This window comes from Cavia porcellus, unplaced genomic scaffold, assembly GCF_034190915.1.
Source record: "Cavia porcellus strain 051 isolate PalLab524CR breed Dunkin Hartley unplaced genomic scaffold, mCavPor4.1 scaffold_7, whole genome shotgun sequence".
Lineage (NCBI taxonomy): Eukaryota > Metazoa > Chordata > Mammalia > Rodentia > Caviidae > Cavia > Cavia porcellus.
In genome coordinates, this window is record NW_026947490.1 from 75,595,161 (window position 1) to 75,617,904 (window position 22,744).

Genomic DNA, 22,744 nt, shown 5'->3' on the forward strand with positions numbered 1-22,744 from the left:
ATGCTCCAAATCATATATGTAATGGCTAAATTACTGTTAGAACATTTTAGAAGAAAAATTCCTATAAAAGAGAGTTGTATGTGTGGAGGTTGAGGAGAAAAGAAAAAGATGAGCACCTGAGTGTTTACTTACGTATGTCATACAGTATAAAAGATGATTCTAATTTATTTAAAGTTAGTTTTAAAATATTATAAGGAAATGAAGTAACATCTCTAAACACAATTGAAAATGTTAATAAAGGCAATATCAAAAAGATGTTTTAATTGATTTCAGTTTCTTATGGTGTCCTTTTGTGAATAACAATTAATTAAAAGAATTGCTACTCATTAACTATTCTCAAAGCGATATAATTTATACATACTTTCCCATTTTCAAAACAACAGCATAAGAATGATAGGTGTTATCGTTTTACAGAAGATGTATTTGAGGCTCAGTGACTTCATATAAATTGATTTAAAATATAATCAATAATTCACAAGACAAGAATGTGTTGGACTCAGGTCTTTCCAACTAAAAGGCCCCATTTTATTTAAAGTACTAAGCCAGCATCATAATACTTTTACATTTAGTCTTCATATCCAACATTCCTTTTATTTTCACATACAATTATAAATGAGTGCTTTTTCTGTCTAAATAGCCTGGTTCAAAATATACAAAGACAAGGAAGGACATGTCCAGTTTTACGTTACCTCACACAGTTATATGGTTTACAAATCCCTTCTGAGATTTAAGCAAACTTTAACACAAAACAAACCTAAATCATCCCAGAATTCAGAGTCTTCTGCTCACCAGGGAGTAGCTCCCTTCCAGCTCTCATGCTGCACAGGGTGAGGTCAGACCCCATCAGCCAAACACAGAGTAAGTGGAAGCAGCCAGGTTGTATGAGGGCCAAGAAAAGAAATTAGTGACCTCTGCCACATAGTTAACATAGAGCTCTAGGGATATTAAGCTCAGGATACTTGCAATTAACCTAGCTGATCCTGTAAAAAATGCAGGAGAGTAGTGGTGGATTTGGTAACCACAGTGGGTCCAGAGTCTGATGGATTTGGTATCCAAAGTTATCCACAGAATGTTCTAGGGCCTAGAAGGAACAAAAACAAGGAAAGTGAGGAAAAGTGATCTCATTTATAGAGATTGCTAACAAGTGACTAAAGTTAAGGACTATATTCATTTCGAGACCTTTTATGATACTTCCTCCTAGTTAACCTCCTTATGTGTGACATAACTAGTTTTTGCCATATGTCACTAATTTTTGATCTGGAGTGTGTATTTCCCTTTAGAAAGTTCTGTACACATTCTCCACTTTGTAGTATGGGTTATTACTTTTATCTTCAGAAACATATCTGCTGAAATGTGTGGGGAGGGGGTAGGGCTGGGGTTATTTAGGAAAAAAATTTAATAAATATGAGCTGGAATAAACGTAACAAATAGGGACCAATATTATTTAACTTTGTATGACTTATAGAAAAGTTATTAGCAATTTCTTAATTGTATTTCATTAACAGGGCAGGGGATATAGCTCAACAGCATAGCACCTGCCAGGCAAGCACAAAAGACATGAGTGTAATATTTCATTAACAGTTTTCTCTACTGGTGTTAATATGCATTGTTATCTATACTTTTCAGAATAACATTTTCAATTAAATCATTGAACATTCTTCTCTAAGAGTCTTGAGGTCACTGAAATCTATCATTGGAGACACAGGAACAGCTAGGTAGGTCAACATATGATATCTTTCTTTGATTAGGAACTACCATGCTATGTCACATACTGAAATACATTTTCCCCAATTCAGGCAAAGCAGTGATCAGTCCACATTCAGATAAGATGCATGTGTGACTGCAGTAGTCACCTTCACACTTTGCTGAATTCGTTCAGCCAATGGGGACTGGTGGTTCCTGGGTCGCACCCAAGCTGTGGACAGAGAGCTGAGACTCCTGAGTAAGACTGTCAGCGCTTATACCCAGGGTAAGGGAAAGCTCAGTCCACGTCCCAAGCAGTACCCAGCCCTAACCACTGTTTTATCTCTGCACAAAGTCCTGAGAGTTCAGAGAGTGAGTCCAGAGTCTGCTCATGTCGCCACAACAAAATTCCACAAACCAGGTGACTTTAAGAGCGGAATATATTTTTCTCTCAGTTTTGGAAGACTGGATGCTGAAGGTCACATGCTGCCCTCTCTGCTCCTGCACAGCCTTTCTTGCTTGCTTGTAGATGACGAGCTTCCTATTGTGTCCTTATACAACTAAGACAGAGCTAGTTGAGCCCAGAGCCCATATAACCTCATCCAACTCTAATTCCTCCCAAAGGTCCTCTCTCCGAATACTACATCGAGGGGATTGGTCTCAACGATGACTCTGGAGAGAAGGACCCCAGGATGTTAGTCCATGAGAGGAAAGGGTTGACTGAGCCAAGGTTGCAGAGAAGAGCTGTACAGAAGTGACACCGAGGTCAGCCTCCAAGGAAGCACAGAGTGTCAGGGGAGGGCGGGAGACAACTGGAGTGACTCCCCTTGAATGCAGGACAATTGCTGCAACTTTGATTATATTAGACTGATTTCCATATACTGATATGTAGAGAGCTAACTATGGTATTTCCTTCTTTTCAATTGACCCTAAGCATTGCAAATAAGGCCAGCTGAGGTACTGGTGTGTAGTCTCTAAGGCCATCAGACAGTCTCCTGTTTCCTCACTTAGTGCTCTCTAAGATATGAGCACAGTGGGATGGTAGAGCCATCAGCTCCAGGAAGGTCAAGTGGGTATAAGCCTCAAGGTAAAGAGGCTGTGACTCCCTAGGACACAAAAGTTTACATCTCAGAAACTGAAGCCACAGCCTCCTAAAAAATTCAGTTGCTGCCTTAATTGAATTATGCAAATTGATCCTTCTATATAGCTTTATTTCTACATTTTGCAGAGATGCTTTTCTCTCTACCTGGCCAGCCAGCTCAAGTCGCCATCCTCAGTCACTCATCCCTGAGCCACCCCTCTTCTTCACCATAATAAATAGTGGGAGAGGCCTAGGATTAAGGCTTTTGTCTGTGCAGCCTCACAGGGGTTGGACTCAGGACCCCTTGGCTGCCCTGATCTTGGAGTATGTCCTGGTGTCTTTACTCTCACTGTGGGTTGCATTGGAGGTGGTAGATTGGAATTAACCTGCTGGGGTTCCAATAACATCTCAGTGGGATTACAAATATAACTTTTTGGATTGTGAGGAAGACTGAAAAAGGGATTACAATACTTGGATAACTGTACTCAATATCTGGATTCAATGGGGAGAAGCAGGGAGGACTCACCTGACAGACAGAGCAGCAGGAACAAAAGCACGAGAGGGCCAGGAACAATGCGGCTTGCCTGCAATCCCAGCTGCTTGGGAGGCTGAGGAGGAAGGTCACGGCATGAGGCCACCTGGACACCTTAGCAACACCCAATCTCAAATAAAATAAATAAAAAAAATACAAGAGGGTTGGGGATGTAGCTCAGCACCCTCTGGGTTCAATCCCCAGCGCCACAAACTGAAGCAATGCGATGACACTGGAGGACATAAAAGGAGCACCCAAGGAAAGGCAAGTGAGGTGGAAACTTAGGTGGACGGAGTTCAGAGTCCCTAAGTGCGATGTCACTGAGCTCAAATGTTTTTAACACAGCAGCGGAAAACCGCTGAAATGGTGTGTGCATGTGTGCTATGATAAATTCAGTTCTGTGGGTAACAGTAATACGAGTTCAGTGTTTAAAACTGAACTTTCTAAAGCTTTTCTGTTGAAATAATTTCAAACGTACTGAAAATCTGCAAGAACAGTATAAAGAACTCCTGAATATGTTTTACTCTGAGTAGTCATTACTCTTTTGTCATATTTGCTTTATTCTTTGTGTGTATATTACATATTATACTGTAAATATATCCTAGACATATAGATTTGCATATGTATGTATACCCACAAATATAGACACACATACATACCTACATAGATGTAACACAATCATTTTTCTGAACTACTTGAAATAGGTTCATATATCAGTCCCTTTGTCTTTTAAGTGTGTATTTTTCAAGAATAAAGACCTTTCTTGTTTGTTTTGAAACAAGGTTTCATTATGTACTTTGGTCTGGCCTTGAACTCACTTTGAGGACAGGCTGACCTCAAATTCACAGAAATTCTCCCGTCTCAGCCTCCCATGTGCTAGAATTACAAGGTTGTGCCACTATGCTTGGCTTAAAGACATTCTCTTTTATAATCATTGAGATCCTCCATCATTTGAGGTCTTTATTTTTTGAGTTCTCATTTACCTAGTGTTTCACTAAAACCAGGGTTTTTATTAATGTGTATTATCAAGTAGGTTAAGATGCAAAATGTGTGTGAAATTGCAGATTTGGTTCCCAATTGATTGTACTACATCTTTTTGGAAGTCAAAGTCTTTGGGATTTGTGGATTTAAAGAATCAGAAGAAACACATAGGCCAAGTTTAGAGACTTACTGTATCTTTAAGACCCTGAAGAATTTAGGAGTGAAGAGCCTGAAAGATAAACAGGACTGTGGTTTAAAAAGACATTGTAACCTTGAGTAAGCTACAATTTCCTTAAAAACACATTGTAACCTTGAGTAAGCTACAATTTTCTTAAAAACACAATTTAAAATTAAAATAACCATGGTACGGCTATCAAATTCAGGAATTTAACACAGACACAATACCTTTACCTCTTTCGGTGCTGTCAGTTGCTCTGTAAGGAGCCTAACAGTACAGCGACTTTCTCTTGAGTAAGACTCAGTCCAGCTCCTGAGTGCCATTTCATTTTTGTGTCTTTCAGTCTCCTGCAACATGGAACAGTTCCCTCAGGCTTTATTTTTCCAGACACTGACATGTTAGCATAGTTAGGTTTTAAAGAAAGCAAGAGTCTGAAGAGACTATTACTGAAAAATAGCTCAGGTCAGCAATCAAGAAATGACTGGGGAAAAGGCGTGAATCAGGAGCAAAGAGAAGCTTGCATAGTGCGGCCAGAGGAAGGCGAAATCCTACTTCGGTGGGAGAGAAGGGCACCTGGTGGGAGATCTGATGATACGCAAAAAGAGGAAGATGAATGTTTGAACCACCTACTGGATGGTGGTAAGGTTTAAGTAGCAGAGACTGGTTTTTGTTTGATTCTAGGCTGAAGAGGATAACTAGGCTGACTTACTGGTGAGTGGACCTATGAATGGTACGACTGGAAATAAAGCACGCAGCTCGGGTGAAACGTCCAGGATAAGACAGAACATACAGGTGGTTAACTAGCACTCTGGGAGGCTAAGGCAGGAAGATCGCAGGTTTCAGTCAGGTTCGGGCAATTTAGTAATTTAGCAAGGCCTTGTCTCAAAATAAAAAAGGGCTGGGGATGTAGCTTAGCGTGAAGGCTGTGAATTTGATTAGAAAGAGAGGGAGAGGCAGAGAAGGGGGGAAGAATGGGGAGGAGAAAGGGGAAGGAGACGGAAGGGGACAGGGGGAGGAAAGAGGATAAACACAACCCATCTTCTGCTTGTTTATGTTCCAAATGAGCCCTGAACACAGCAGATACAACGAAAAAGGCAAGGGGTGTCCAGGTTCCCCTCTTGGCTGGCCTCAGTCTGGGGACTTCCCCTGGGAATTTCCCTGCAGAGCTCAGGAAGTGCTAGGTCTGCAAATTAGTTCAGCTCCTCCCCTGCTGATGGGAATCTGTCAATCAGAAATTTATAGGACCCTGGACCCCTGTGATTCTCCATACCAGAGCCGTAGTCTCCATCCAGAATTTTAAAATGCTCCGAAAACAGAAAGCATTTTGTATCTCATTTGGCTGTGAAACCTGACCCAGAAGCCTGGGAGGCCCCTGGGAGTTCATTTATCCTGACCGCTGGGATTAGTCATTTGGCTCAAGACTTGGCCGTTAGGTGCTTGGTATAAGTGCTGCCCTAGACTTCATTGAGGGAGCTACCTCATAATTGCTGGCTCTGTATTTCCTTTCTAAAATCCAAAACATTCTGAATTTCAAACTCAGGTGGCTACAGAATTTCACATGAGGAAACTTGAAAGTGTATTCAAAAAGTGAGAGAAGTACTTTGCAACCTAGAGTGGTACCTTCAGACAAATATTGGGCCCCTGAAAATGTGGGTGGAACTCAAAGGCGCTTGTTTTTTAAAGGTGCCATTTCATAGCGCAAACCACTGGGAAGGTCCTGATACCACCCAGTGAGACCCACTGTGTCTCTCAGCCCGCATCTCTGGGAGTTTGGTCAGCAGGCTTCACAGGACTGGCTGACCACTCTGGTCCCAAGTTCTCATCCTCCTCAGGACATGGTTCTTCATATTTTGTCAGTCGCCTTTCTGAACTGTGATGGAGTGTCAGAGAAGAGAGGCCAGGGCAGGAGTACCCTCTACCCACGTGCTATACGACTTCTCTCCCATGTTTCCTGCTGTCTGCTCTGAACCCAGGGATGGGGCTGGGGGTGAACAAGGAATGAAAGTAGCTGGATATTTAAACATCCATTTGGTCATTTATTTGCTCATCATTTATTCATTCAAGTACTATATATTGATCACCCATAGTGGGCCAATATTTTAGAGAGCTAAATTAGGCAAAAGTATTCTCAGCAGTCAGATAGGGCTGGGCCCTCAAGAGAGTCAGGGCAAAGACAAAAGCTCATTACATCTGAGGCTGCAGATGCATCTGTTGAAGGCCAGGCCCCAAGATAAAGAAGAAATGACCAGGCCTACCTGCCTGCCAAAGGGATGAGTGGTAACACCTGCCCAACAAGGTTTAGCCAGGTATCAATCGCTTTGGTGGGTGACCAGGCCCTGGACCCATGCCTTCCTGAAGAGTTCTTTGTTCTTTCCATGTATGCCTACTCCATGATTTTGCCTCCCCATTGGGTCAGTATTACCTAAGCAGCTATACTCATGATCTTATGGGTTGATCCTAGCTTTAGCCCACATTGTGCTTACCTTGTGAATGTGCTCTATGATTTACCCTGAAAACTGGGGTCCTCGGCAACCTACTTCGGACCCCCCCCCCTTACCTCTCAGGAGCTGTATGTATCCCTCTTAATAAATTTTTCCTACTCTTAAACTCCCCTGTTCCTCAAAATTCATTCTTTGATTTTGGGGAACACAGACTAGGTGTGTTGGATACTTAACAGGCTGGGAATTATGGGATTTCCCCTATATCATTTGGGACTCTTACATCACTCCTGTATGTTAGGTGCCTGAGATGCAGTGATTAACAGATGAGTCCATGTCCTCTCTGAGTTTACAGTCTAGCAAAGGAGACAGGCACTAACCAGATTGCTAACCACAATACAATAGCATGTGCTGCCAATGGGGAGACAGTGTGCGGCCAGTGTCTAAAGTGGCCGGAGGACCAGCTCGGTGTAAAGGCTCAGGGCAGACTTCTTAAACCATAACTTCAGAGTTGACAGGATGCCAAAAACTAGGCGGTGGCCAGTACGGATGGTGAAGTGTCAGGAAAGGTGAGGGTGAGTTTCAGACAAAGCAAACTGCATGAAAACAGGGGCAGGAAGGGGACTGGTCTAAATGCGGAAGTGAAAACCATCACTGTGGTACAGGAAAGCACACAGGTTGAGATAAAGGAACTTCAGTCTTTCGCCTGAGAGCGCTAATCAGCCACTGAGGAGTTTTAAGTAAAAATGTGACAATCAGATAGGATTTATCGGATCAATCTGTGATGGAGAGAAGGATCAAGGGTAACTGCAGGAAGAGCTGACGGAAATCAGATGGCTCTCTTAGGACACACACGGATCTAACAGAAGACAGCACAGAATCATACCCAGTGGACACAACTCAGCTAGATTCGTCCTGCTCCTCAGACAGTGGGTTACAAAGCTGAGCCAGGGCTTCCAGGACAGCTAGAAGAGCCTCGGAATAAAAATCGTAGTTGATATGGCTTCACCATTTAGTTTGTTTCTATGAATGCTGATCAGTTAAACTCTCATGCGAAGATGGCCACAAAGTTACATTAAACACTGTAATCATATATTATCATATCTAACTGACTTCACTCATCCTGAGCAGAATTTATTCTGACTTTCTTCCACATCCCAAGACTGTTATGCTGTCTGCTGAAACTCCCCACTAAAATGGATTGAGGTAACGTGTTACTGTTCATTTATCTTGGGACTTAGATGCAAAGGGTGGGGGAAGCAAGTAATAGTTCTTTGACACTAGCACTAGGTAAGTTAGTAGAAAGTTGGAAAACTAGCACTGGTTTTCAGTAAGCAGGTTAACATACCTCCACTAGGCTTGCGGTCTGAAGCAGGACAGCCAAGAAAATAATCAGGCCAAGTATATCTTTAGCAGGAAGAGAAAGATAAAACAAAGCGTAAGTCATTTCCAAATGGCATACATGGTACTTTGGAATCCTAAAAAAATCCCGTCTCTTTTACTACTGTGGGATTTTATCAACAACAGTGAGAAAATTACATATTACAAGTTAAAGTACTTAGTACAGTGGAAGCAGGAATTTTTAATTTTTGGCATTTATTTGAAAATAATATCCAAACATGAAAGGAAATGAGTACTGCATTCTTTCAGTACTGTTTAGTATTCTAGAAATAAGAATGATCTTGTAAAAAAGTATTACTTGAAACTTATTATTTGAACATGACTATGCGTCCTCTCATTGTGACTTTAACTCCCAAAGGGCTGTGGTACCCTCAGAAAGCACAAGCTTGGTGTTTAGGGCTAATTATTAAGACAATATCGTCTCCTTTTGGAAGGTGTGGAGGTTAGCCCTCTCCACTCTCTCACTGCTGTAAGGAACATTCAGACATATTTCTACACAGAGCATTACGGGCCAGGTATGGAAGCTCATGCCTGTGATCCCAGCACTCAGGAGGCTGAGGCAGGCAGACTGCTATGAGTTTAAGGCCAGCCTGAACTGCATGGTGAAACTCTGTCTCAAAAAAATAAAAATAAAATAAAATAAAAGAGGAGCAGCATGGGTGATTTCCAAATGTTTAAAAATAGATACAATAAAAGTAAATTATTAACAGTTTACTAAAAGCCCACACCTGCATTTCCATCTAAGGTTACCCATTACATCTGCCATAGCCAGCACTCACCAAAACACTAGTGACCTCAGACAATCATGCAATGTGGTAAGTAGTGTGCTTTTGGACTACAGAGATTTTACCTTCTCATTCTATGGTGTGGTGAAGAATTATCCATTCCAACAGTAATAACTTCTAAAGATGTGTACTCAAGGGTTACCTTGAATTTCTGAAGTGAGAAAAATGACAGTAGTTTCGTTCTTATTTTGGGGATCACTTATGTTCCAACCTGAGTGCACAGGAAGCTCCCTTATCCATGTCTATCCCTTTATCTTTACTTCTGTATCTCTTCCACTTCTACCTGGCTTCCATGTCCAGCTCTTCCTGTTCCTCTACCTGTATCTCTATCTACACCTACTCGGTCTCTCTGTGTAGCACACACTTGGATTACGGTCCTGTTCCCAGATGGAAAAGAGAAACAACCAACTCATTCACTCTTTGCAGTAACTTAAATACATATTGCTATGGCCTCTGTCTCAGCTAAGATATTTAGCAATATCAAAAAGAAAAGACTCAAATAAAAAAGATAACCTCCCCTGAAGATGAAATTATGTTAAGGCTTTTTGTCTGTTTCTCTTCTTTCTAAAAAATGCTCAGTGGTCAGTTCACTTATACATCAAAAAGCTATCCAGAACTAGAGCTAAGATACATACGTAACCACCTCAGAACTCTGTGTTTATTTCCTCTACCTCCTTCCCCTGACTTCAAATGTGGTGCATGACTCTTTTTTCTTCCTCACTCTGATCACTATTAGTGCCAGGAATTCAGAATAGAGGCAGTTTTGAAGCAGATGCTACCAGAGGGACCTAACGTGGTTTCTACTCTTGAAACTTTAGACCTGATACTCAAATATTGGTTGTAACAGTCATCAGACTTATGACTTTATATGACTCTAAGGACTTTTTAAAGTCAGACAACCTTTCAGGATAAGAGCTTACTTACAATTCTAGCTTACTATAGCTTTGGACAATTTCTTCCCCCATAGCTTTCTAAGGATATAATTATAAATAATTGGCTCAAATTACTCTTAAAATCAAAAGAAGGGAAATTTCTCATTGTTTCTCAATATTGAGTCTTCCCTTCTTTCCTAGAATTTTAAAGAAGCACAACATTATATAAACTAGAGACTAATTTCTCTCTTTCCACGGCAAATGAAGTTTTGCCCAGGCATGAAAACAGACAGGGCTGTATAATTCCCAGGTAACAGCGGAAAACTGTTTACCTTTGTTCCCTCTTTCCCAAACTCATTAATAATATTTATGCAAATTGATGCATCCTAGGAATAAAGTCAGTAATGACTGTCCCCCTGTTCAACTTGTTTCCAAACTAAAGGGGTAAGTGATAGCTCAAAACAAGGCAAAAACAAAACAAGTAGAACAGACACACAAACGATGCCAGATGGGGTGATAGGAAAAGATGCCTTGTCCAGCTTGAGGTGCTCCAAACGTTTTCATTCATTGCTTTTATTCAATGACTTACTCAGGGGACAGTGAAAAACAAAAGTGCTAAGCAGTGCGTGGAAAAGAAGATGCACTGACCTCCCCCAACCCACCTCTCACGATACAGAAAAGCCAAATGCTTCCTGTGAGTCCAGTATTGGAAATGAGTTAGCTGAAAGCATTGTGTGAGCACCACATGTCCATAATGTGCTAAATGTTTTACATTACTGGCAGCTGCTATAACAAATTAACATAAATTTAGTAGCTTAAAACATCCTAAATTCATTATCTTACAGTTCTGGAGAACAGAAGGCCAGAAATGACTTTCACTGGGCTAAATTCCCAGCATCATTAGGGGTGAGTCCTTTCTGGAGTGTGAAGGGGAGAATCCACTCCACGACCTTTCGAGCTTCTTCGGGGAGCTAGCACTCCTTGGCTAACAGCCTCTACTTTTTTCCTCAGTGCCAGCAATGGCAGGGTGAATTCTTTCACACTGCAGCATTCTGATCTACTGTTCTGCCTCCCTTTTCAACTGCAAAGGAACTTTGTGATTACATTGGGTCCACGTGAAGAACTGGCTAATCTCTCCATCTCAAGGTCAGCGGATCAGTAACATCAATTTCATCGGCCACCTTAACTCCTCCTTGACCTGTAATATAACATATTTACAGGTTATGATGATCGGGACACAGATATCTGCATACCACACATGGAGAACTGTACTTAATCTTCAGGAGTCTCATAAATTTGTTCAAGTATTAGCTCCAGAAAAGGAAATGAGAAAATAAAAAGGTTAAACCCATAAAAGGCTAAACAGTATTTCTTAGTGATGGCCTAAATCTTACAGTGAACAACAGCCCTGGTTTGCCCAGGACTAATCAGTTGTTTTTGTTTTGTTTTGTTTTTTTTGTCTTTTTCCTTTTTATCGGTACCGGGGATTGAACTCACAACTGCCTGCTTATAAGGCAGGCACTTACACCACTGAGCTAAATCCCCAGTCCTAGACTAATCAGTTTTAACACTGAATCTTCCGTGCTAGAACCTCAGCCCTGGGCAAACTAGAAGTGGTTATTCATCATTTCTGAACCTTTAGCCCAAATCTTGATTACATTAATTTAGGAAAAGTTTATTCAGAATCTGGAGGTTATTAAATTCTATTGCAGTGGTCAGTACCTTCTGAGACAAGGGAATGTTAAAGACATGCTTCTTCCTCTGAATTAATTTTTCCAAAAAGTGAATTTTTGACAGGAAATGAATTTTCTAAAAACATTCAGGGATAATCCTAAGAGATCCATTGTTAAACAGGCCCTTGAAAGTAGATGCAAGAACATACTTGAGGTAGAAATGGAAGTTCTGTCATTTCTAAGTATGTATAACCCGTCAAGCAGTCTCCAAACATTGCTTATGAAAGACCCTTATTGCAGCTCCAGTAATTAATTAATTACTTAGAATTCACTAAAACTAGTGATGCCCCCGAAGCCGACACCAGGTCAAAGACTGATGTTCAAGTAGTTTAAGAGGTGATCGATCCTAAGAGGCCCTGCGTGGAGCTGGGGAAAGGTGAGAGCCGGGATGGAGACCAGCAAAAGCTCTGGGGGCAGCCGGGGCTGGACCCTTGGGACACCTGAGGGCACGTTATTCTCCTCCTGGAAGGCGAGGGAGCTGGAATGTTTGCACACCAGCTCACACGGACCCTGGCTATGGGCTGCTCCTGCAGGTACCAACCTCCTCCATTCTGGGCCCGCAGTAAGAGGCCCCCAGCAAGCACTGAAAGGGGGCTGAGTGATGGGCAGAGCCCTGACGGCTCAGCTGGAATCTGTCTATCAAAACCATAAGCTGAGTCTTCCCTCTTTCTGTACTTTCTACAGCTACAGCCCCACCCAAGCCCACAGAGAGTCCCCGGGGCCACTGAGCAGCAGCTACAAGCTCACAAGCTCTACTGCCTCTGCTCCTCCACCCAACGTGCGCAGAACAGCCCGGCTCATTTTCCCACAGTGTGAATCCAATTACGGCGCCTCCCTCTCACCAAAATGAGATTCTCGTCATCACCATAAAAGCCAGCTTCCTTGCAGCTTTCAAAACCTGACATGTTCTGTCGGCCCCTCTTCCCACCTCTCTGATCTCAGTCCCTAAATAAACTGTTCACTGCTCAGCTGCATATGCTAATCAGCCTTTCTGAGTGGGCCCATCTCAGTCTTGACTCTTTCATTCCTTCTATGGATTTCCCTGGAGAAGTTCTGCCTCTGATGCACTTAACCACTGACTAACCTAGCTACCCCCTCCCCGGTTACCATGGCCCCATCCCGCTTCTGACTATCTTCAGAGAATTTCGTGAGCCCTCCCATAACTTTTCATATGCTTTCATATTTATCTTTCTCCTCACTCCAAAACGTAAGCTTTTAACAGGAAAGGGGCTTGTCATTTCTTTTTCTTCTGTGGAATCCCAGTGAGTGAAGTTCTGCTTTCAAAATGGCTTTGGTGACATCTTGCTTAAATATTGTTAGAATGGAAATAAAGGGACAACTTGCAATTTTTTGTCCTTTACAGTAGACCTATGTATTGCTATGCATTGAAGTTATTCTGTTACAGAACTCATTCACACGTCGAAAAATAATCAAAACCAACAACTATCAATTTCCAGGGAATAAATTATTGCATTCTGAAAATCTAAACAGCTCTGTTTTAATAGGAAATTAATGCTATTACATTACCACATTGCATCACTTTCCTTGTTGACTAATTTAGGTGTTAGATTGCTTCTCATCTTATACAAAAAAATTAAAAGATGTTTGGGAGAAGTCAGCGAATTTTAAACAGGGAAAATGAAACATTGTGAGGCTTCCACTGTCAGGCTCAGAGTCCTCCAATGAGCCAACCCGCATTTCAGCCTTCCTTCCTTGTCTCTGTTCCTCCCCTCAGCCTCTCCCTGCTGGTTCTGAGCTCCTCTCCACTCCCTTTCTCCCTTCCCCTTCTCCTACCTTCCCCTCTTTCCTGTCCCCTCTCTCAAGTACCCTTTCTGGCCACTTCCCAGACACCTGCTAGGTCTTCATTCCATGCTCCTCACTCAGATCCTCCTTGGTAGAATGCAGCTAGCTTTCCTCACCGCAGTGGATACTGCAATGTATTTCCAAATCATCCTTCGCTCACTGTAGACGGTCAGAAGTGGAACATGACTGTTGATCACAGAATCCTCGGCACTCCAGTCCCACTCCCCTGGAGATCACAGCGTGGGCCACTGGGTGCACACCTTTCCGGAGAGCTCTTGTGCTTACACAGACACATGGGTGTTTACAGATGACAATAAAACACAATTGGGTTACACGTATTGGTCTGCGGTGTTCTTTTAATGGCTTTCTAATTTAGCATAGCCACTCTTCCAGTTATTATTTTGGATCCGATTTACTCTTTCAAAGGGTATGTAATACTGTACGAACATACAATTAATTCAACATTCTTCTACTCACTGACATTTAGTTTTTCTTTTGTTTATTTGCTTTGCCAACACTTCTAATTCACCAAGGGTATCTCTCCTCGGCTTCCTGACATCGCTTTTCCCTGTATACTTTTCCCCACAGCTCTCCATCCCCAAATCTGCCACCCGGTTTCCTTCTTTCCCTGTACTGCTAATTTCAACTCTGTGGCCTCTGTGCCACTGTTGGAAATAAGTCCTCAGACTCAAATAATTGGTGCAGGCAGTGAAGCACTCAGTCATCAAGAAATCCTGACTGGGCATTTTACTTCTGCAGAAGGGCACAAGCTCAAGGTAGCAGGCACACAGAACAGAGGAGGGCTGACCTTTCATTCCTACCCAGGAGGACAGCTGACCTTCAGATTCACTGGCTGAGTGGAAAGCCTTACGGTCTACCATAGTGGACGGACTCTTAGCACACCAAGTGTGCTAAGTTAGAGAGGGGTGGGGTTAGGGACACAAAGTCCTTGGTTCTTATTGTGAGGGAGGAGAGAGGCCATATGGGTTGGGATGGGCAGTTCTTGGTTCTTTATCTTGGCAACAGGCAGTGTTCCAGGAATAAGTACACAGTCACCATTTTTTGAAGCTCAGGATATTAGAGTGTGTGGTGTGGACAGAGAGTAGATGGGCAGGTCATTTAAACCCATAATGGAGTTGCCTTGGCCTTGTGCTCCGACAGAAAAGTCAAAGCCTGCTTCTCACACCACTACTCTTCAAAAACTCCTGGCCCTCCAGACAGCCACGTCTACACTTTCCAACTTTCCAACTCGGGAGTTTTCCTTTCCAGGGCATTCCCCTCACCTCACATCACATTTGAACCCTAGTTTCCCGAGTCCTTGTCTTCTTTGGCTCCTTGGACAAAGTTATTTTCTGATTCTTTTTGTGTATCCAGCGCTGTGGGAAGCAGCTGAGCTGGGGCTGGCTGGGTCGCATACTCAGGGCTGCGGCAAGGCCAGCCCTGGAACACCAGGCGCCCAGGCGAGACAGACAGACAGACACATGAGTGGTTAGTGGGCCCTTCCTCCCCTTCGGAGAGGAGTTTCCCCTGCTCCAACTCCTGCTGGCGGTGCGTGCCCTGCAGTTCTTAGGCAGCTCCTTTCTCCCTTCAGACCGCAGGCTCCACCTGACCTCAGCTTCCTGCATTCTGACTCCTGTCCTCATTTCTTCATCCTCCACCACCTTTTCCCTCCTTTCTGGCAATTTCCAGAGCTGTGCCGGAGGTGGCGGTTCCTCTGCTTGTCCCACATCATCTGTCTTTTTTACGTAGTTCTATTCCAGGCTCTCGTTTCTTCTCTTGCTACATAGCGCTTTCTTGGCCAGCATCAGTGGTACATGCCCATAATTCCAATGCTGGGCAGGCTGAGGCAGGAGGATCACCACGGGTTCAAGGCCATCCTGAGCTGCATGAACTATATGGGAGACCTGTCTCAAAAACCAAAAAGAAACAAACAAACAAAAAAAACTACCAACAAACAAACAAAACACAAAAACAAAACTACGTCTTACTTTTCCACAAATGGTTTCAAATATCAGCCAAACACTTACGACTTCGGCCTCCACATGTATTTGTAGACTGCACTCAACAGCCACCCAGGAGCACATGACACGCTCTGTGTGTATCCCTGAACTCGTGATCTCTCCCTTTCCGGAACTTGATGACCTCCCTGTATTTCATAATTCAATCCCATTTGCACCCATCTCTTATTTATGTAAGTTAAAACAAGTCAATCTTCAATTCCTTATTGCCCATTTTTCTATTTAGTTATAAAATCTGTTATTTCTCTGAAATATTCCGTTGTCACTAATCACACTCTAAAGATACCCTCATCAACCCTGCCTGAATTTTTACTGTTCCCAACTAACATCCCAGTGTTTAATCATATAAATTTAGAAACATTTTCTGTATGGTACTTAATTTTATTTTCTGATACAATCCATATGGATCCCTGTTTAAAAATCTTCAAATTCTTGTAATAACCACAGGATTTAAAAATGCATATGTAATATTTAATACACTGTAGTTTATTATATACATATAATATAACACACCCCATTTTGGCTAACTATGCCCCCAACTAACCCTGTCTCTCAGTCACCTGCCCAAGCTGGGGTCCTAATTTGTTCTGGGCTTTGCTCAGGTACTTTTCAGCTTACAATTCTCTCTTGCTTCTTCTTTCTGTTATAAACTTACTTTTGCTTATCAGTAAAACTATCTTCTTTGTAAATTCTCACTGAGCTTTCTTATCAATTATAGGCATACAAACTTCCTCCTTTGTGCATCTAAAACTCTTTGCTCTCCTCTCTCTTGTGTTGTCTGGTATTGCAATTAGTTGTTTCTGTATCTATCTTTCCCACAGTGAAACAAATTTCCCATCAAAACAGTTCGTGTCTTTCAGAATTTTGCATTGCATCACATCTGTGTCATGTAGAAAACACCAACAAATACGATTTGAGTTTATAAAGCTTGATAAAAAGCAGTGGAGTGGTGAGGTTCTCAATCTGTGTCTCTAATCTCCTGTTGATGACACTGCAGAGCAGAACACAGGCTATAAAACTAAGAAAACTCAGAACGATGCCTTTGTCTACAATTTTGTGCCAGTACTATAATTCTGGGGTTGAGATTTATCAGCAGTTTCACTAAGGTTGTGCTAGAAAGTTTCTCCCTTCCTCCCTCTTAGCTTCTAGAATTAGGAAAATGTTTAGGATAATTAAAGACTTCGTATAGGTACATGAAGTCATAAATGAGAAGGATGGAGACAGCACTCTCTTCTCTGGAGGAACTAGAATATTTTCAAGTTGGATTTGTAAAAATGTACTTAATTTTCATGGATTCCTCTGAGTATAGCACAGTACAAACAACACATGTATTGGTAGCTATTTATCCTTGAGTTAGCCCATCAGCAAGTGAAATCTATGAACCTCCAGTATGAGAATCTAGAAATTTCATTGTTAGAAATACTAATGTTAGCAAGAGGGACTATTTGTCATTTCTTTTCTTTCTTTTTGGCAGTGGTAGGGATGGAAATTAGGGCCTCACACATGCCAGGCAAGTGCCTTGCTCCTGAGCTGCTCCCCTCGTCCTTTGGATATTGTCTCTTAAATCTGTCTCACATTTAATTAGTGTTTCCACTCAGGGCACTTGTTTAGATTAATATCCTACAGTTCAAGTTTTCCCGATTGTTTAACCTTCTGGGTGGAATCATTCAGTCCATGCAAATGACACTGTGTGGGAGCTTACTTGGTACCACATATTAAAGATAATGATCTTGGAAAAGAAACTGAGAAAGAGCCAGTATTCTCCCTCAGGTTCCCTAGGTATTACCAAAGAGTTCAAAAAACCTGAAGAACAACTAGGTATATACAGTAGGAAAACCTCTGAAGTCAAGCAAACTCAGTTTATATCCACACTCCACTGTGTGTGATTTCAGGCAAATCACGTGATCTCTCTGAGATACCTTAATCTTTTTTTTTTTTTTTTTTTGGTCTTTTTCCTTTTTATCGGTATCGGGGATTGAACTCACAACTGCCTGCTTGCAAGGCAAGCGCTTATGCCGCTGAGCTAAATTCCCAGCCCTGATACCTTAATCTTTTTCTATGACATAGGTAGATACCTTAATCTTTACAATAGCGTGAATACTACCTATGTCATAGAAAGATGAGATAAGTAAATAATAGTGAGAAGCATTAACATAGTGCTTACTATATGCTAATCCAATTTTCACACTGTAAAAACCAGCTATGCACAGAACGGCTTGCTCACAAATCAAAGGAAGTTATAACATAGTCTTAGAGTCAAAGAAAATTCACAAGGCAGAGATAAAGTGCTGTGACAACCTAGTAATAAGTTAGATGTCATAATATAAACTTTGTATATTGAATTAATTTTTATTTAGCAAATAGTAGATGACCTTGATGAATCTTGCTTTAAACAAGGTTCATGAAGAGTCTGTTTTATTTTATTGGAAAAAATGCTGTTCTAAAAAAGATTCTTTGACTTTGGGTCTATATTCACATTGTAAAAAGTTTTCAGCATTTTCGTAGAAACGTGTTTGGATATGCTGATGAATGGCAACTAACACAAATTCATGGGAGCAAAACTTAAAAAAGGTTTTTAACTGTTAATCTAAACATTGTATGTATGTTATTGTAAAGATTAAGGTATCTCAGGGGTCAAGTGACTTGCTTTAGAATTTTGAGATGTTTTAAATATAAAAGCCATGTTTATTAAATAGCTTGACTATCAATTTTTAATTTTACAACAAACAAATCACTGAGTCATGAGTTTAAAGAAATCTATATGATTATTTTCATTGTTTCATGTTCATTTTCTTTTGAATTTTTTTGCTGTACTATTTTACCCTACAAAACATACAACAGGGAGCTGCCCCACCAACCACACATTTTGGTGATTATCTAAATAACTAATGGAATTATACAAATTTTTCAACGAGCACTTCCTGAAATTGAAATATTCAGCTTCATTCCCATCTCTGCAAACTAATGGCTTGGAAAAGTTTGTTATTTATTTTAAATCTGTAAATTTTATGCACAGGAACATAGAACTTGGATTATCTTTTGATATTTTGTGATTCAATAGAAAGGTACTTTTAGTTAGAATATTTTCTCCCAATTATAAATACATATAATTCTGGTCAAAAAAATACTAAAGACATCAAATGTCAAAGGTTGTTTCTGCATAAAGCACTCTCTGAAGTGTTACCTCTGTCTCCGTTGTGTACTGTTTTAGTTCCACTGACCCCATTTCCCCTGCTCCTGGGATTATGTCCTGAGCAGTGCTGCCCGGTTCTCTGCCATGAAATGCAGCGTGCTCTCCAACGCAGGTTCCAGCAGCGAGATGCTGCCACTTGGAAAACAGCGTTAGTGTGACTCCCGAGCTGAAGTTTTAGTTTAATTTTGACTAAATAGCTGCCGACAGCTGATGACTGCTATGAGAGCACAGGTGTAGAAGCAGGTTGAAACAGCCATCACGGTAAACAAAGTATGAGTCCCGTGTCCTGATGTCCCATTTCTTTCTCAAACTCCACTCAATTCTCATCCTTAGTAGGATTCCAGTCCAGTCTCATTTTCTGTGTGAAGCTGTTACTGACACTCTTGTCTACATGGACATCTTTCTTGCCTGAACTCCTATGGGCTTAATTATATATAGGAAATCAGGAATTTAGTGTTGATCATACATTGTGATTTAACTTTTATATAAGTTTCAGCATTTAAATTACAACTTATAGTACCATCTTCTATTCACTGAAAAGCTGTGATGATGTTTTACATGTGTCTTACTTAATCTGTATAACACATCTATAAGTACAAGTTAAAACTTCCATTTTACCTAGAATGAAGCTGCCTCAGAGAGATGAAACACTTGTCCTGTAGCTAGGGAGTCGTATAGCCAGAGTGTGAACCAGAAGACTCAAATGAGACACGCTGGTGGCACCTGATTACTGGCAGCCACCAATAAACCTAAGGAAACCACTCTGTAAGTATTACAGCTTGGTGTAAGTAAAAGATTATGACACCCTCCATGTCCTTAGAGTGAAGCAATCTCCCATAGTCCTACAGCTCAAGGGCAGGTACACCCTTTTCTAAAGACCAGCTGCTCCCTCTAGAGAGAGTCACTGGGAATACCATGCCTAAAAAAGCATTTTTAAATGAAGATGTATTTCTTAAAAAGCAAGAAATTAGTATTGTGGTACTCAAGGGGAGCATTTCCTGTATCTTTTCCGGAAATTAAACAGGGTTGGCTTGCTATTTCAGAAAACCTCGCAACCAATGAACTACAAGTGAGACATATCTGTGTTAGCCTCCATATGCAGTGAGGTGTAACTTTCTAAGTCCTTTAAGACCTTGGTTTGGGAGATTTGCTCTGCTCATCATCCAGAGCTTTTGTTTATGGAAGTGGCAAAGCAGTCAAAAGCAGCTGCGATCACGTGACGCTGGTGTGACACACTACTTATACTGCAGTGCTCACTCATTTACCAGGTTAAGATTTGTTGGAAATGTCTGCTCGTGTGGTGGAACACTCCCAGAGAACATTACTTGCAATCCAGGGTTTGAGTGTACTTTGCCGTTTCTGATAGTGTAGGCATGTTAATGCCATTACATAGTGATACAAAAACTAGGTTATTTTATTATTTGTAGACTTGCCACTATTTTGAGTGTTTCTATTTATGTGCGAAGGTGGGTTATATTATGTCTGCACTTCATTTCGGGAAAGCAAGGACTTAGAAATACAGTCATAAAAAGGTAGCATTTAGTCTGAGATGGTTGAAAAATAATACATTTGGGGGTGATATATAACTGCTTTTTTCTCTTTCTTTTTTATTTTAAAGGGAAAAAAGCCCAAACTTTCAAAACAAGACAATTAAGAGGGTAACAATGGTTAAAACACTGTGTATTGTTATCTTTAAATTTGTTACTCAGAGTACAAGATATCTGATTTTAATTGTCCAAATAATATTAATACAAGTCTTTCTTTTCAATGAATTAAGAGAAATTGGTAGTATAACTATCTTAGCTATTATATATGTATATAATTTCTTTTAGCTTCTCACACTAGGGAGACAGTATGATGTTTACACATGTGGGTTTGATTCACTTCACTTACGAGTATGGTGTGAGAACATATTTTATATTCCAAGTAAGTTTTCTATAATATAGCCCTTCCCTTTGTCCCCTTTATACTTAACTGGAGGTGGAGAGGAGTGAATTGGGGATCTTGGCACGAAATGCAGCCAGGCTATTTACTGATTCTCCCTGCTTCTCTGAATTTTGCTCAAAGATTTTAACTCTTCCTAGTTAGGATTTTCCAGAAACCTCACCAAGGCCCTTATCTTTCCCTGCCTGCCCCCCAGTTTCCCCTGTACTCTCCCAAAGTCCCTGAGCAACTCAAGTTCAGGCCAGGAAAGGCACAGGGCCTGCATTCTGCAGGGGCCCAGGCTTCGCAGGATCTGAGAGCTGAGCAGTGGTGGAGCATCTGCCTTGTCGCCTGCTTTCCGAGGAAGCCAGCGGTCTGACTGCTTCCCTATTTACTAATTCTTGGCTTGGACAGTTGCAACATACCGGGGTGTATAGATGGGGTCCTCTGAGCAGAGGAGTCACTTTACAGACTTACAGGAGGAAGGTGACTTGTGGACTCCATGCAAAGTGGATCCTGGAAATAAACCACTTATTTGGAATACATAGGAGTTTTCTTCCCTTCCTTTGACTACATTTTTTTTCTCTATTGATTTTTTGGGGGGAATTTTGGAGTTTCACCTTCTGTGTTCTGTTTCCAAATTTACATTATCTTATTTATTTTATTAGGTCCTCTTTATTCTCTTTTTTCGTCCCGTTTTAATTTGTCCCTTATTATTTTTTTCTACTTTTCCTTTAGTCTCTATTTTTTATTTTTCTCTTTGTTGGCCTTTTCCTGGTTCTTTTATCTAATACTACTAATTTTCTTTTACTCCTCAGTTCAGGTTCGCAATTCCCACTACCTCTATGCTTACGCAAATAATTCTTAGGTTTAAGAGTCTATAGATAGTTAAACATATCTTACTATGGTTGAAAACTGTTCTATTGTTCATAGAGGCAAAACTTTTATTTGAGTAATACTTACTAGAGAACACTATTTGGTTGGTCTTAGTATTTACACTGTAATTATAGATCTCCTTTCTATGGATGAGCAGGTACATTATTGTTCTTAGGGTATGCCAATATCTAGTTTGTATTTAGCATTCTCTTTACTACTTTTGCCAAAGTGACACAGTTATTGCTACCAACTGGCTTTCTCTGCAAGCCAATATGTGGACTGCCTTACTGCCCATTTTTGAAGGGTAGAAGGCCAAACAAAATGCGACCTCCCCTCACAAATAAACAGAAGCAGTTGGGTTTGGGGACAGAGACGAAGTCCAATAGTTATCCCCAGAGGTCAACTGTGAAAAGTAGACATTAACTAAATGTCTAGTATGAAGAACTAGAAACAGAGTGACCGATTATCATCAGTCTGTAAGCCTCAACACAGAAAACAAGCAAACCAACAAAGATAAAATAAAAATATCAAAAACAAAGCAAAACATGCCTTCAAAAACTCCCAATTCCCTCAAAGCCAATTTAGTGTATAACAACGGTGGTGGTGGGGGTGGAATCAAAAGTCACAAAAATGAAATATCTAAAAGCATAATGGCAGAAGTAATAGAACAGAGCAATAAAGTGTTTGGCCAAATCAAGGAATCTATAATTAAACAGATAATTATTGTAATGAAGGAAATGACCAGGGAGTCTAGAGAAGACACTAATAAAATCTAGCAGAGATAAAGAAAGAGAGGTAAATCATGAATGCTCAGCACAGAAAAGATTGAGTCCATAAAAAAATTTCAAAGAGAAATAAAAGAGATTAAAAATTCTATTGAAAGTATAGATAGCTAAATTGACCCGTGTGGGGAGAGAATGTCAGAGCTAGAAGACAGGGCTGTGGTTGGTGATCAATTAATGAGTAAAAACAATAAGAGAACATGAAAAATGGATCCAACAGCTGCTGGGTGATGCAAAGAAGACTAAGAATAATTCGAATTAATGAAAAACAAGAAGATGGAAAAAAGGGCATTAAAAATTCTGTTTATTAGAAGTAATAGCAGAAAACTTTTCAGACATATAAAAAGAATTTCACATTCAGATCAGAGCGGCATATAGAATGCCAATCAGAAAAGACCCACCCCAAGACAAATCATAATCAAAATATCAGACATTCAGCACAAGCAAAGGTTCTGAAAAGCTGTT

The 22,744-nt window shown here is 40.9% G+C and overlaps 2 long non-coding RNA genes across 11 annotated transcripts in view; one reads left to right on the top strand and one right to left on the bottom strand.

Annotated features, from left to right (window-relative positions):
* Positions 1–486: 486 nt before the first annotated feature.
* Positions 487–22,744, bottom strand: part of LOC106026923 (uncharacterized) — a 33,287-nt gene continuing 11,029 nt past the window's right edge. For 3 of the 10 annotated variants that reach the window (XR_010048932.1, XR_010048933.1, XR_001200524.1), the window contains 6 exons: positions 11,056–11,149; positions 8,242–8,300; positions 4,689–4,802; positions 4,468–4,506; positions 3,291–3,372; positions 487–1,081 (listed from right to left, as the gene is read on the bottom strand). This is a non-coding gene — a long non-coding RNA (uncharacterized LOC106026923). Of the gene's footprint in view, positions 1,082–3,290; positions 3,373–4,467; positions 4,507–4,688; positions 4,803–8,241; positions 8,301–9,144; positions 9,231–11,055; positions 11,150–13,535; positions 15,432–22,744 lie in introns of all 10 variants that reach the window. The other 7 variants (XR_001200526.3, XR_001200523.1, XR_010048935.1 and 4 more) reach the window with 5 other exon arrangements.
* Positions 5,417–11,097, top strand: LOC134477034 (uncharacterized). Its single transcript, XR_010048936.1, has 3 exons — positions 5,417–8,099; positions 10,797–10,857; positions 10,963–11,097. It is a non-coding gene; the product is annotated as an uncharacterized LOC134477034 (long non-coding RNA).